This window comes from Nycticebus coucang, chromosome 7 (assembly GCF_027406575.1).
Source record: "Nycticebus coucang isolate mNycCou1 chromosome 7, mNycCou1.pri, whole genome shotgun sequence".
NCBI lineage: Eukaryota > Metazoa > Chordata > Mammalia > Primates > Lorisidae > Nycticebus > Nycticebus coucang.
Window position 1 is genome coordinate 134,228,859 of NC_069786.1, and position 15,786 is coordinate 134,244,644.

Below are 15,786 nucleotides of genomic sequence, written 5' to 3' on the forward strand. Positions count from 1 at the left end.
TCCAAAACATACAAAAAGAAGGAATACTCCCCAACACATTCTATGAAGCAAATATCACCCTAATCCCCAAACCAGGAAAAGACCCAACAAGAAAAGAAAATTATAGATCAATATCTTTAATAAGTGCAAAAATTATAGACCAGTATCTTTAATTGATGCAAAAAGATTCAATAAGATCCTAGCAAACAGAATCCAGCAACACGTCAAACAAATTATACATCATGACTAGGTAGGTTTCATCCCAGAGTCCCAAGGATGGTTCCATATATGTAAACCTATAAATATATATATAATACATCAGATAAACAAAATAAATATAATATATCACATAAATATAATACATCACATAAACAAAATAAAAAACAAAGACCATATGATTCTCTCAATTGATTCAGAAAAAGCTTTTGATAATATCCAGCATCCTTTCTTGATCAGAGCACTTAAGAAAATAGGTATAGAAGGAGCATTTCTTAACCTGATAGAGGCCATCTACAGGAAACCCACAGCCAATATCATATTGAATGGAGTAAAATTGAAATCATTTCCACTCAGATCAGGAACAGGCAAGGTTGCCCATTGTTTCCACTGCTTTTTAACATTGTAATGGAAGTCTTAGCCATTGCAATCAGGCAAGAGAAGGCGATCAAGGATATGAAACAGGATCAGAGGAAATCAAACTGTCACTCTTTGCAGATGATATGATTGTATATCTGCAAAATCCCAGGAACTCAACTACAAAACTCCCAGAAGTCATCAAGGAATACAGCAGTGTCTCAGGATACAAAATCAATACTCACAAATCTGTAGCCTTTATATATACCAACAATAGTCAAGGTAAAAAACAATCAAGGACTCTATTCCCCTTCCAAAGAAGATGAAATATCTGGGAGTGTACCTAACAAAGGACATGAAAGATCTCTATAAAGAGAACTATGAAACTCTAAAAAAAGAAATAGCTAAAGATGTTAACAAATGGAAAAATATACCATGCTCATGGCTGGGAAGAATCAACATTGTTAAAATGTCCATACTACCCAAAGGAATATACAGATTTAATGCAATCCCTATTAAAGTACCTCTGTCACACTTTACAGATATGGAAAAATTACTACTTCATTTTATATGGAAACAGAAAAAAACTCGAATAGCCAAGACATTACTCAGAAATAAAAACAAACCAGGAGGTATCACGCTACCAGACTTCAGACTATACTATAAATCTGATCAAAACAGCATGCTACGGACACGAAAATAGAGAGGAAGATGTATGGAACAGAATTGAAAATCAAGAGATGAACCCAGACATTTATCATCATTTGATCTTTGATAAGCCTAACAAAAATATAAATTGGGAGAAAGATTCCCTATTTAACAAATGGTGCTTGGTGAATTGGCTGGCAGCTTATAGAAGACTGAAACTGGACCCACACCTTTCTCCTCTAACAAAAATTGACTCTCACTGTTTAAAGGACTTAAACTTAAGACATAAAAATTATATAAAAATTACATAAAAATTCTTGGAGAGAGTGTAGGGGAAACACTTGAAAAACTTGGCATGGGAGAATACTTTATGTGGAAAAAAATAAAAATAAAAGAATACTTTATGTGGAGGAACCTCCGGGCAATTGAAGCAACATCAAAAATTCATTACTGGAATCAGTGTAACTGGCTTATTGTACCCTCAATGAATCCCCAACAATTAAAAAAAAAAATTCATTACTGGGATCCGATCAAAGTAAAAAGTTTCTGCACTGCCAAGAACACAGTAAGTAAAGCAAGTAGACAGCCCTCAGAATGGGAGAGGATTTTTGCAGTTTATATTTCCGGCAAAGGTCTAATAACAAGAATCCACAGAGAATTCAAACTTATTAATCAGAAAAAAACAAGTGATGCCATTTCACTGTGGGCAAGAGACATGAACAGAAGCTTCTCTGAAGAAAACAGGCATATGGTCTACAGACACATGAAAAAATGCTCATCATCTTTAATCATCAGAGAAATGCAAACTAAAACCACTTTGAGATATCATCTAACTCCAGTAAGAGTATCCCACATCACAAAATCCCCAAACTATAGATGTTGGCATGGATGTGGAGAAAAGGGAACACTTCTGCACTGCTGGTGGGAATGCAAACTAGTAAATTCCTTTTGGAAAGACGTTTGGAGAATACTCAGGGATCTAAATGTAGACCTGCTGTTTAATACTGCAATTCCTCCTATAGGTGTATATACAAAAGACCAAAAATCACTTGGCAATAAAGATATTTGCACCAGATTGTTCATTGCAGCTCAATTCGTAACTGCCAAGTCTTAGAAGAAGCCCAAGTTCCCATCAACCCATGAATGGATTAATAAATTATGGTATATGTATACCATGGAATACTATGCAGCATTTAAAAAAGATGGAGACTTTACCTCTTTTATGTTTACATGGATGGAGCTGGAAAATATTCTTCTTAGTAAAGTATCTCAGGAATGGGAAAAAAATATCCAGTGTACTCAGTACTACTATAAAACCAGTTTATAATCACTCACACTTTCATACGAGAGATGAATCACAACTATAGCCCAGGGTGAAGGAGGGAAGAGGGGAGGAAGGGGAAGGGAGGGGGGTGGTTTGATAAAGGGAGGGTTAATGGTGAGACCTCATCTATGGAGCATATTGCAAGGGTACAAGTCAAATCTATCAAGTATTGAACACAAATGTCTTAACACTGTGATTAAGTAAATGAGGTGAAAGCTATGTTAATTAGTAGGATGTTAGCACTCCAATTTGTACAAATAATCAACACATTGAATCCCACAAAGGCATAAATGTATTCATAAAAAAAAAAAAACTGTGTGATCATGAGACCTGTTTCTTCACAGAGCCTTCTGGGATCAGGGCTCTGCAGAACGCATATTAGAAAATGATGTTCTAGCCTGAAAGTCAGGCAGAAATGTGTGTGCTCCAAGCCTGACTCCCTGCTTCCACACTTACCAGTAGGTGCACTCCAGCATCCCTCCCTATCCCCATGCCCTTCAATATCTTGAGTCCTCACAGTCCAGAGAGAAAGATGCCGTTCTTCTCCCACTGCGGAAAGCCCTGGAAGTTGCAGATTTGAGCATGTGAGGCTCATCTCTGCTTGAGAAGACCATCCAGGAGGACTTCAGGGGGGCTTCAGGTGTGGCCACCCTGTTTCAAGACCAGCAGAAAAACTATAGCTTAATTCATTGACCCACTGATGCCTTACCTGCTTCTTCATCAAGATTTCCTTCCTCTACCATTTTTCTTTCTTTCAGAGCCCTATATTCTACCCTTTCAGAGGCCGATTATCGAAATACAGGAAGATAGTAGCAGAAGGACTGATCCTAAATCTTTCACGAGTGAGAATAATATATTTGTTATGTTATCGATTTGATCTGATCAAAGCCTTCAGAATGTTTTTGACCATTAAAATGTTTATGAGTAGGGAGAGCAGGTCTATGAAGAGTTTCCATGGTCTACCTGCTTTTATTTAGCAATAAAGATGGGAAACCATAGATTTCAAAAATATTTCATAAAGGTAAAGCAGATTGAGGATAGAAGGATAATTCTGCTATATTGTTAAAATACTATGGCAAACAGTTAAAAATCACATTTGGTAGCGAAACAGCAAATAGAAGCATTTTCATTTAAATCAGGAGGAAAAAAGATTCCCAGAAACATCGTACTTCAGCACTATCATGAAAGGTTTAGACCAGTGGTTCTCAACCTTCCTAATGCCGCAACCCTTTAATACAGTTCCTGTGGGTCACGACCCACAGGTTGAGAACCGCTGGTAGACAATGTAGTAAAATACAAAATAGTAATAAGGTATACTATTGGGTAAGAGGCAACGTAAGTTTTATTTGTACTCAATTGCAAAACTATAGAATTTAATGAATTCCTTAAAATTAGTAAATGTGGTCAATGTGTAGAAATCAATAGCTTACTTGTATATCAAAACTGATCAGTTAGGTTTAGAAAATCTAAAGAGTAGTTCGGAATCTTGTAATAGCAAAAAAGAAAAAAGAAACAAACACATTGCCCCAAGAAACAAAACAATAGCAATAATCATGAGAAATAGATGAAACCACATGATTTCATCTTCAACCAAGTGATTTCTTATGAATTGCACTTTGAAATTTGTTTTTGGAGTGTAGTTTCACAAAATTATTTCATAGTCATCTGTAAATTAAAAAACAACAGCAACATTGCAACTAGACAAGATAATTTTAATAAAAGATAGTGAAGGAGCATCCACCCAGTATTACTGATGTTACAAAAGTACAGACAGGTTTCTAAGGTGAGGCCACCCAGCCTTGCTCCAAAGGGCACCAGCCTGCTTTGTTCTACCTCATTTCCTGAGGATTCCCAGGGTGTGGCTTCTGTACTATCAAGACTGATCTGCATTTTGTGCATCCTGTCTGTTCCACACCTTTTAGACCCTAATATGTTCTCTGATACCAGTTACATTGTATGCTTCTTGAGAAGGGCTGTCTTAAGCTTTACACTCCATGGCCTGCCTGATACATAACAAGACCTCGGTAGATGTTTGTGGAATAAAATAATTGTAACAGCTCCTGAACAGAGAGGTTAATTATGTATATGGACATCAAGGGCCATGTGGGGAGAAGATCTGCATGGTTTCTGTCTATATATAGCTCCCTCAAAACATCCAAAATAAGGCTTTGTGAAAAGTAGGATTATAGGAGATACCCACTTTCTTTCTGTTTTTTTGTTTTGTTTTGTTTTTTTATTTTGTTTTTAGACAGGATATCACTCTGTCATACTGAGTAGAGTGCTTTGGTGTCAGCCTAGCTCACAGCAAGCTCAAATTCTTGGGCTTAAGCAATCCTCTTGCCTCAGCCTCCCGAGTAGCTGGGACTACAGGTTCCCACCACAATGCCCATATGTTTTTTCTTTCTTTCTTTTTTTGCAGTTTTTGGCCAGGGCTGGGTTTGAACCCACCACCTCCACTATATGGGGCTAGCGCCCTACTCCTTTGAGTCACAGGTGCCACCCTGGTTTTTCTATTTTTAGTAAAGAGGGGGATCTCACTCTTGCTCAGGCTGGTCTCAAAGTCCTGAGCTCAAGAGATTCTCCCACCGAAGCTTCCAAGAGCACTAGGTGTGCTCTTATAGGTGTGGACCATTGCGCCTGGCCTCACTTCTTCATACTGCTTGCTCTACATTGGATACAGGTGACTTTAATAACATTCAGATATTTTAAAATTATAAGCAAAAAAATTAAATGTAAAAAAATCAAATTATAAAAGGTAAGTAAAACTATTACACAAATGTTATTTTTCTGAACACAGAATGGGATAAAAATTTCCATTAAAATCACCGAAATAAATCAATTTCTTGAAAATGGAAAACTTCACATCAAAACAATATAAACCCCAAATCAATTCCATGAGTAGAAGTGCCTAGCAGAAGAGGTGGGGCCACCAGCTGCATACACAGATATAGGGAACTCAGACAAAGAAGAGCAAGGGTCCCATGCCCCCAGGGCTGGTGAAATATCCAAAGTCCTTGCCTAGAAAACCTCAGGGGGGGGCAGAGAAAGGCACAAAGAGAGCCCACAGCTATTAAAAAAACAACTGAGGTTACTAAGTGGATATGTTTCTTTCACCTGCCTTAACAGGAGATTCAGTGTGCCATGCAAACAGGCTGCCTGCCCTTCTTGAAACCACCTCCCTTTCCAGGGCCCACCCCCACCCCCAACTCCCCACAGCCTTGTCTTCTACTTGCTCAGTGCTTTGCCTGCAAGCAACAGCATCACCATCCGGCACTGATTACCTATTCGGCAACCTGGTAACCCAAGTGACGTCTGTGCTCAGCATGCCTGGGTCCCCGGCCCCTGGTGGCATAATACCCTGTCTCTACTCTCCAATTCCAGTCATCCTCTGTAAGGATGACCAGGATCACTGTTTTCAATAGTTTGAAATGTGGACATATTTCTGTGTTGTACCAGTAGCATAGAGAGGGGCCAACAGTGGAATGAACATTTGACAAATCTCTGTTTAGCAGAGGAAAGAAATTTCTAACAATTCTCACTGTGCTGCAGTGGTTAAAAGAGAAGTATCAAGGGTCTAGAGTGGGCTGCATTTTCCAACTGTCTGGTATCAGGGCTGCCTTCCTTTCCATGGACACACTTCCAGAGCCAGCTCTTCGAGGCCCACCATGGCCCAGAACCAGAAGTCCTGCTCCCAATACCATCTTCCCAGGCCAGGAGTGTGTGTCTAGCCTCAGTCTGAAGCCTTTTGTGCAACACAGGACAGACTTTATTACTTGTCAGCAGCTCTGATGTACCACTGCCCTGGCCACCCTCTTCATCCACTAGCATTAACTTTAAATGACACAGTGATAAAAAAGTAAATCCACTGCAAGAGGACAAGACTTACACTCTAATAGGCACACAGAAGCAGCTTAGATAACGGTAAGATTTGCTGTTAAGTGTATTAAGTCAGCCCCAGGCGACTTTGGGCAAACCTATATTCCTTGTTCTGTATTCACCAAGCCCAGCACTTGGTCCCTGGTAGGTCAGTACAAATCTTTGGAATGAATGGATGCAGTGCATTTCAGTGGCAGCCTCATTTGAGGGGACAGTTTGGGGGCAAGCACAGCTTCACAGTTCCCTCCTCCATCTGCCACCTATTCAGAGAGCCCTCCTTTACTCTTCTGCAATCAAGCACATGTTCAGACAAATAAGCAAATAAAGCCACCTGCATCCCTTCAGGATTGTTCAAGTTTAAATTTTATGCAAGTTTAAATTTGCTATCAGGGCTGACAAAGCACAAAATATATGGGGAGGATGCAAAAAATTCAATAATCAGATAATATTTTAATACAATTGCTTTAAAAATCAAAATGCAGCCTGGGTGCAGTAGCTCACGCCTGTAATCCCAGCACTCTGGGAGGCCAAGGCGGGAGGATCACTTGAGCTCAAGAGCTCAGGGACCAGCCTGCGCAAGAGCAAGATCTCGTTTCTACTAAAAATAGCAAAACTAGCCAGCCCAAGAATTTGGGGTTGCTGCGAGCTGTGATGACACCACTTCACTCTTCGGGGATGGGGGAAGGAAAGAGTGGAACTGTGCTCCGCCCCCAAAATCTATAATGAACAAAATATTCATATTTTTGGTAAAGACAGGGCAGTAATGGTGTGCACCGTGGAGACATTTAGAGCCTCAAAAACAAAAATCGGAGAACTTATTTGGAAATTTTGTTCATCATGGATTTTTTTTTCATTACTTTTGACTTCTTAAAACAATTACACTGGAATATTCTCTCTCTTGATTGCGTAAGTTTTGGGCAGCCCCGTAAATTTTGCCTCACTGGCTCCCCCAGTCCCCGGCCACGCTGACGGTATTCCTGGAAGACGCCCAAGGGTAAGCGAGCAAAACACCGCGCCCACGCGGGAGAAGGCAGCCCAGCAGGAAAGGTGCCTGGTCCCTGTCCAGCACTGGGTCCAAACAAGGGGCAGTTTGGCCGCTGCCACCAGGATTTTCTTTCTTTCTTTTAGAGACAGAGTCTCACTTTATCGCCCTGGGTAGAGAGCCGTGGCGTCACAGCTCACAGCAACCTCCAGCTCTTGTACTGAGGTGATTCTCCTGCCTCAGCCTCCCCAGTAGCTGGGACTACAGGCACCTGCCACAACGCCCGGCTATTTTTTGTTGCAGTTTGGCTGGGGACCGGCTCGAAGCCGCCACCCTGGGTATATGGGGCCGGTGCCCTAGCCACTGAACCACAGGCGCCGCCCACCAGGATTTTCTTGTGGGGGGTTTTGCAGAGCCACGCGGCAGACGAGGGTCTCGGGCTGCAAACCAATAAAATCTTTCTGTGTGGCTCTTCCCGCCCAGCCCTCCATACAAACTCTCTTCTCCCACCCGACAGGCAAAATCCACGCCCGCGGCCTCGTTCCCGCGCTTTGGCGCCTACACGCCGAGCCAATCACGATGTCGCCCTGTTTGTAATGGCCAATACAGGAGCGCTTCGTCAGGGGGTAGGCGGGACACCGGCAGCCGTTACCCGTCGGGCACCGCGGCCGCATTCCAAGCGCCATTCGCTGTGTGGCGGCTGCGGAGAGGAGACGGCTCACGTGTGCCGGCGGCAGCGTCAGCAGCAGCAGTGCGGCTTCCAGAAGCGACGGGCGTGGACGTGGGCTGGTAGGCAGGGCAGTGAGGCGGGGGAGGGCACTGCCGCGGGACTTGAGCGGGTGGGGCGGCCGGGCGAACCGACGTGAGGCCGGGTAGCGCGCGGGCCTCCAAAGGGAGGCGCGGACGAGGCCGCGGGCTCGGCCTTTCTCGGACGGCCCTGGGGTTCTGAGAGCTTCTCACTCGCTTCCAAGCGGGCCGCTCTAGCCTGGCTTCGTGGGTGCGGAACGACCCGCAGGTTTGTCTGGCTGAGTCGGGAGACCCGTTATTTCCCCGGCAGGGAGAGATTCGCTCTTGTGCGTCCCCGGCAGAGCCCTGCTGCCCGGAGGAGCCCGCGGCCGGGCCGGGAGGGTCTCCCGAAAAGTGGGTATTTGAGAAGCGATCCAAAGGTGGAGCGGAGTTGAAGGTTAAGTGGGGACGCGGGCAGCTGGAGAAGGAAATGGCGAGGCCGGTGTCCCCGAAGAGGAGCGCCCAGCAGACTTACTCAGATTTGAATCCATGTGAAAACAATTGACAGCCTGTTGCTGAGTTCTAAGCAGTAGGGTAAGGTAGTCAGGTGCGCAGTTTGGAAAGAGAACTCTGGCCAAATGGGAGGTTATTGCCGGGATAGATGTCAGTGTCGGTTAAATTGACAAGACCTGGTGAGAACCAGGGTGGCTGTCCGTCCGGGACAGCCCTACCACTCAGGTGGTGCTATTCCCCGGGATGGCTAACTCTGCAGGAGCTAGTCTGGTAAGGGAGAGCGTGAAGAGCGAACAAAAATGGGCACGTGCCTCGGGGTGGAATTGCTGGGCACGAGGTCTTTCTGAATTTAACTTTCTAAGGGACGGACAGATTCTTTTCCAGGGTAGGTGCAACATTTTACATTTCGATCAGCAGTGGATGGGAGTTTTGATTTCTCCTTATCCTTACTGGCACTTATTTTTCCCTTGTTGCTGCCGTCCTAGTGAGTGTGAAGTGGTATCTTATTGTTTTGATTTGCATTTCCCTTGTAACTATGATACACTGAGCATCTTTTCCTGTTTTTGTTGGTCATTTGCATATCTTCGGAGAAATGTTTATTTAAGAGCAAGACCTTGTCTCTCTCTCCCAAGATTTTTTTTTAATAAACAAAAGTTGGGGCTGGACACAGTGGCTCATGCCTGTCATCCTAGCACTTTAGGAGGCTAAAGAGGGAGGATTGCTTGAGGCCAGTTAGAGACCAGACAGAGCAAGAACTCATCTCAAAAAAATAGAAAAATTAGCCATGTATGGTGGTGGGCACCTGTAGTCCCAGTTATTTAGGAGGCTAAGGGAGGATCACTTGAGGTTGCAGCAAGCTATGCAGACACCACTGCACTGTAGCCCTGGGTGACAGAACAAGTCCCTGTGTCAGTCCATCCATCTATCCATCCATACATTGATAGCTGAATACTTCCAGTTTAGATAATTACTAAGCTTTACTTTTTTTTTTTTTTTTTGCAGTTTTTGGCTGGGGCAGGGTTTAAATATGCCACCTCCAGTATATGGGGTCAGTGCTCCTTGAGCCACAGGCACGACCCTAAGCTTTACATTTTTGTATCTTTTCCACTCAATATGTATTACAGGCACCTAGAACTCATGTAAGGAAAGGAATGAACTCATCTCTAGTGCTCCTTACCCAAAAGAAAAGTAACATTAAAAACAGAAAACTCCAGGCAAGCCCAAGACTTTGTAATTTTTAAAGGGCCCGACCTTTTTTTTTCTTCCAAATAACAGACCAGCTTCTTTTTCCTGCAGTTACAGATGTAATTTCCTTTTTGTTGTCAAACATAAGGTACCAAATATGATGCAATAAATTGTTTTGAAAAAAAAAAAAAAAAAAAAGAAAACTCTGGTGGCGCCTGTAGCTCAAGGAGTAGAGTGCTGGCTCCATATACTGGAGGTGGTGGGTTCAAACCCCACCCCGGCCAAAAACTGCAAAACAAACAAACAAACAAAAATCCAGAAAACTCTTCCCCTACCTAGGTTCCTAGCTCTGTGAGTTATACTCAATATTGAGGATGATTTCATTTTATATAGGACATCTAGTTGTCCTGTATCATTTTTCTCCCTACCCTTTCTGTCAAAATCAGTACTAACAGGGTCCTTCCTCTTGTGGCTAACTCCCCCTTATCTTTCAGTTGAAATGACACTCTGAAAGGCCTTAACTAAATCTTAGACTATTGAATCTGTGTTTTGTTTTGTTTTGTTTTTGAGACAGAGCCTCAAGCTGTTGTCCTGGGTAGAGTGCTGTGGCGTCATAGCTCAGAGCAACCTTCCAACTCCTGAGCTCAAGCAATTCTCCTGCCTCTGCCTCCCAAGTAGCTAGGATTACAGGCACCCGCCACAACGCCTGGCTATTTTTTGTTTGCAGTCATTGTTGTTTGGCGGCCCAAGCTGCATTTGAACCTGCCAGCTCAGGTGTATGTGGCTGGCGCGCCTTAGCTGCTTGAGCCACAGGCGCCGAGCCTGAATCTGTGTTTTTATTGAGCAGACACCCCAAGTGATTTTTATATTGGGCAAGTTTGGGAAAAGCTACTCTACAACAAGATTTATGTGCTCCCTACAATTTCCTTCCACCCTATTTTGGAAAATTGTGTACCTATTATGCTACATAAAGGCAGAGACTGATCACTTCTATGTCCTCAACATGTAGCAAATGACTTAGCAAATAGAGGTTCAGTCATTACTGAATAATGCATCAAAGAATGATTCTCCAGTGAAAAGCATTCATTCCTGAAAATGGAAATGTACTTGCTTGGTAATAATTATATGTTTAACATCATTAGAAACTTCTAATTTTCTAAAATGGTTTTAACAATTTGTATTCCCTCCAGCAGTGTGTAAGAGTTCAAGTTTATCTACATCCTCACCAATATCTGGTGTTATTAGCCTTTTTAAAAAATGAATGTGAAGTGGTACCTTGGTGGTTTAAATTTGCATTTCCCTTTTGACTAATCACATTAAGCACTTTTCAGACATATATACTCTGTGTAAAGTAAATGAATGTTTTCACCTTTTGTATGAAATTTTTTTAAAAAACTGTACATGTTCTTTACATGTACAGCTCTGAATAAGAGCCTCTGTTGGCTATATGGACTGTGAATATTTTTTCCCAGTCTTTGGAAAGACTTCTAGTAATATCATACTTCTAGTAATATCTTCTCATGAGCAGAAATTTGCTTTTGCTGAATTAGAAGTTGACTTTTTTTTTGAGATAAAGGCCTGTTGCCCAGGCTAGAGTGCTGTGATATAGTCATAGCTCACTGAGATCTCAAACAGCTGGCCTCAAGCTAGCCTCCTGCCTCAGTCTCCAGAGCAGCTGGAACTACAGTTGCATGCCATCAAGCTTGGCTAGTTTTGTGTTTTTTTTTTTTTTTTCTTTTTTTTTTTTAACTTTTTGTGGGGATGGGGTCTTGGTGTTGCCTAGGCTGACCTCAAACTCTTGGCCTCAAGGGATCCTTCCTGGTTAGCTTTCCAGGGTGCTGAGATTACATGTGTGAGCCACTGCATTCAGAAATCAATAATTCTTAAATTAATGCCTTTGTGTTCTAGCTGAGAAATCTTTGCCTACCCCCAAAATTAAGAATATATAATCCTATGTTTTAAGAAACACTACAGGTTTGGTTTTCACATCATTTATAAGCATGATTTATCTCTTTTGTGTTATTATGTGTGGTGTGAGATGCGGGTTTAGGCATTTCTTTTCCTCTAGAAAAAAAAATAGATTGTAAAATCTAGTTGTGTCAGTACCATTTATTGAATATGACTTACACCATCTTTTCCACATTGAATTGAAATAGTGACTTTCTCAAAAACCAAGTGATTATATATACATGTAGCTCTCTCTGGATTCGTAGTTTGTACCTTTTATCTCTTACTCTAACATACCATGCTATCAGCTGTAGCTTTGTAATAATTCATGAAGTGTATGTCATCCAACTTCTAGATTATTTTCATTCCAGGTTCATTCCATTTCTTTATTAATTTGCAATTAGTTTGTCATGTTCTAAAAAAAATTCTTCTTTAATTCTGATTGGAATTATTTTGAATGTATAGCTCCATTGGTGGAGAACAGATCTTAACAATAATGAGTGTCTTGGTCCATGAACATGATTTAGCTCTCCATTTAGTTCCTCCTTTATTTCACCAGTGTTACTACATTTTCAATATAGAAGACACATTTTATTACCTTTAACCCAATGCATGTGGCTGGTGCCCTAGCCACTGAGCTAGAGGCGCTGAGCCTATTTTACAGTTGTTAATAGAATATAGAAAAATAGTTGGGCGGCACCTGTGGCTCAGTGAGCAGGGCGGCGGCCCCATATGCCGAGGGTGGCAGGTTCAAACCCAGCCCCGGCCAAACTGCAACAAAAAAATAGCCGGGCGTTGTGGTGGGCGCCTGTAGTCCCAGCTACTCGGGAGGCTGAGGCAGGAGAATCGCCTAAGCCCAGGAGTTGGAGGTTACTGTGAGCTGTGTGATGCCACGGCACTCTACCAAGGGCAATAAAGTGAAACTTCTGTCTCTACAAAAAATAAAAAGAAAAATAGCTGGTTTATACCCTTCATCCTTACTAAATTGACTTGTATTTGTATTTCTCTCTGTATATTATGATGTGATCTGTGAATAAAGATAGTTTTGCTTCTTTTCCTTTATTGCACTGGCTAGGATTTCTAGTATAATTGTTGGGGGTCTAAATTTTTATGTTGTTGAAGGAGACACCCCAGGGTTTTTCCGTTGAGGGAACGGAAGAGCCCACTCCCATGTCTCAGATGTCTTTCCCCTACCTGGGTGAAAAGAAGGCATCCCCTATTTTCCAAAATCCAGGTATCCAAGTGAAAGAAATTCTCTGAGAGGTTGGGCATCCCCTGTTATTCCCAGAGACTCACTGCCCCTTCAGGGCTAGAAGCTTGAACCAGGGCCCTGTGCTGGGCCTGAAACAGAAAACAAAAATCCTAGTTCAGTGCCAGTGAAGCAAAGGGGATGTGAGAACACAGAGGCACGGAGCAGGCCAAGGGAAGTTCTATGTAAAGGTGTTCAGGAACCTTACCCTTAAATGGAAGTTGGGGTGAAATCCTCTAGAATTGTCCAACAAGCAGGTCAGAGTCAGGTTGGGCAATACCAGGACCAGTTTCTGAGGGACCTGGGGTGGCTGGGCCAGGCTGCCAGCCAGCTGCCAGTCCCAGGTTTTCAACTGCAAATGAAAATGGTTCAGTAGTGTATCCAGAAAGAGACTGGGAGAGGTTCAGGCCAAATTTAATGAAAGGGGAGGGAGAACCACCTGGGCAGTGACGTAGTCTGCCCTGAGGGTGGTTGGAGGCTTGTTTTTATACCGGGTGAAAGGGGAAGAAGACTCCATGGCTTGCTGGAAAGCCTTTCCAGTGGAACTCTTGGGGTGGGGCCTTGTAGGCCTTTTGTTCTGGGAGGAGATGAGGAGCAGGAGGAGAAAGGGTTTAAGCCTCCAACAATAATGTCAAATGGGGTGAGAGAACAAATTTATTATTTTTGATGGAAATTATTCAGTATTTCACTGTCACAAATTGTGATATTGGCTATAAGTTTGGGGCTTTTTTTTATAGTCGTTATTAGACTGAAGAAGTTTCCTACTATTCATGATTTACTTGAAAGCTTTATGTCTTGAGTAAGTTTTGAGTTTTAACAAATGGTGCCAAATTCTTTCTCTTCATCTCCTGAAATGATCATGTGATTTCTCCTTTATTTTACTGTGGTGACACGCCAATTGATTAGGGGAACCCAATGAAACCATCTATGTCTGGTATTTTCCTTGAGGGGAAGTTTTTAATTGCAGATTTAATTTTCTTAAGAGATATGGGATTATTTATATCATTTATTTCTTTCTGTATTCATTTTGGAAGGTTGTGATTTTCAAGGAGGTATGTCCATCTAAGTTGTAGAATTTATCAGGTAAAGTTGTTTATTGTACGCCATTATCACTTTAATGTTTGTATGTTCTGTATTATCCATTGGTAATTTGTGTTTACTCTTTTTCTTAGGTAAGTTTTGTGAAGGGTTTATAAATTTTATTAACTTTTTAAAGAAATTTGGTTTTGTTCATTTTTATCTATTCACCTATTTTTAATTCTCTTTTTATTTCTTTAATTTTTCTCCTTTTCCAGTTTCTGAAGATAGAACCATAGATCATTGATTTTTAAGCCTTTTCTTCTTCTTTTTATTTATTTTTTGAGACATTCTTACTCTTGGCTCCAGGCTAGAGTGCTCTGTCTTCACCCTAGCTCATAGCAATCTCAAACTCCTAGATTTAAATGATCCTCCTACCTTAGCCTCCCAAGTAGCTGGGACTATAGGTGACCACAACAATGCCCAGCTAATTTGTGTTATTTTTTAGTAGGGACAGGATGTCACTCTTGGCTGAGGCTAATCTTGAGTGCCGGAGCTCAAGTGATCCTCCTGCCTCAGCCTCAGCCTTACAAGGATGAGCCACCATCCCACTATCTCTGCCACAATGTCTACTTTTTAATATTTCTCAATTTTGTAAGGTTATATTTTTTCATAAATTCTGTAAAATACCTATTTTTGTTAACAAGTAAACTTAATGTTCCTATTATTTAAATAATTTGTCTTTTAATCAAGAAATCTTATGTGTGTCACTTAAGAACTATGTTTAAACTTTAAAAAATAAGGATAGTGATAAGCTACATAATTAGACCTACCCTTTGAAGACAGTTTAAAAACTTAGAAAAATATTTTTTACATCTTAAAAGCATCTAAGAACTGACCAGATAGGGTGAAGTTGCAAAGCCACGAATTGGGAAAGGATGGGAACCCCAAGAAGTAAGCCTTGCATTAGGAACTACTTTCATCTTGAAAATATTTGCTAATTTAGAAGAAATAACAGAATAGGCTATGCTTTCAATAGCCTCCTGGCAGTAAGAGGACAAAACTCAGAATCCTTGGTTCATCAAAGGTGGGAGCAAAGTAATTTATCCCTTCCAATGTTCTTAGGATCAGATATCAAAGGGCTGTGCCCTAGAATTAAAGTAAACCAGTCCTCCCTCTGGCTATCGCTGTCTGAGCAGCCTAGAAAAATCTCAAATTTTGATTGAATTAAAGGATTCCAGATAACTAGTTCCCTGTGGCACCTGGCAGTAGCAAACAAAAATTTTCTCTGGAAAGATGTAATAACAACATCCTTGGATTCAAATTATTTAGATGTACAACTTACCGAATACAGTGCTAGCATTTAATCAAGACATAATCAGGAACCCAAAATGACAAGATATCATAATCCAGAAAATAATAGACAATGTAAACATCCATAGTGATTCCAATTATATCAATTGTTAGATATATTTACTGTCTTCCAGGAGAGAACAGCCAATGTTAAAAATTTTACCACACACCAGACAACATTCAAAATGGCATAATAGATTTGGGGGAGAAAATCTAGGTAAAAATTGTAGAACTGAAAAATTCAGGTAAACAAACTTAGATTGTTTATTGAAATATTTCATTAAGAATTAAAATCAACTTTTTTTCCCCACATTTATCCCTGATCACCAGATGTCTATCGAAGACACCTCAGCTTTCTGTATAAATAGGAATCAGAGGCTCAAAATTATTTTAGGACTTGTCTGGGCATTTTTC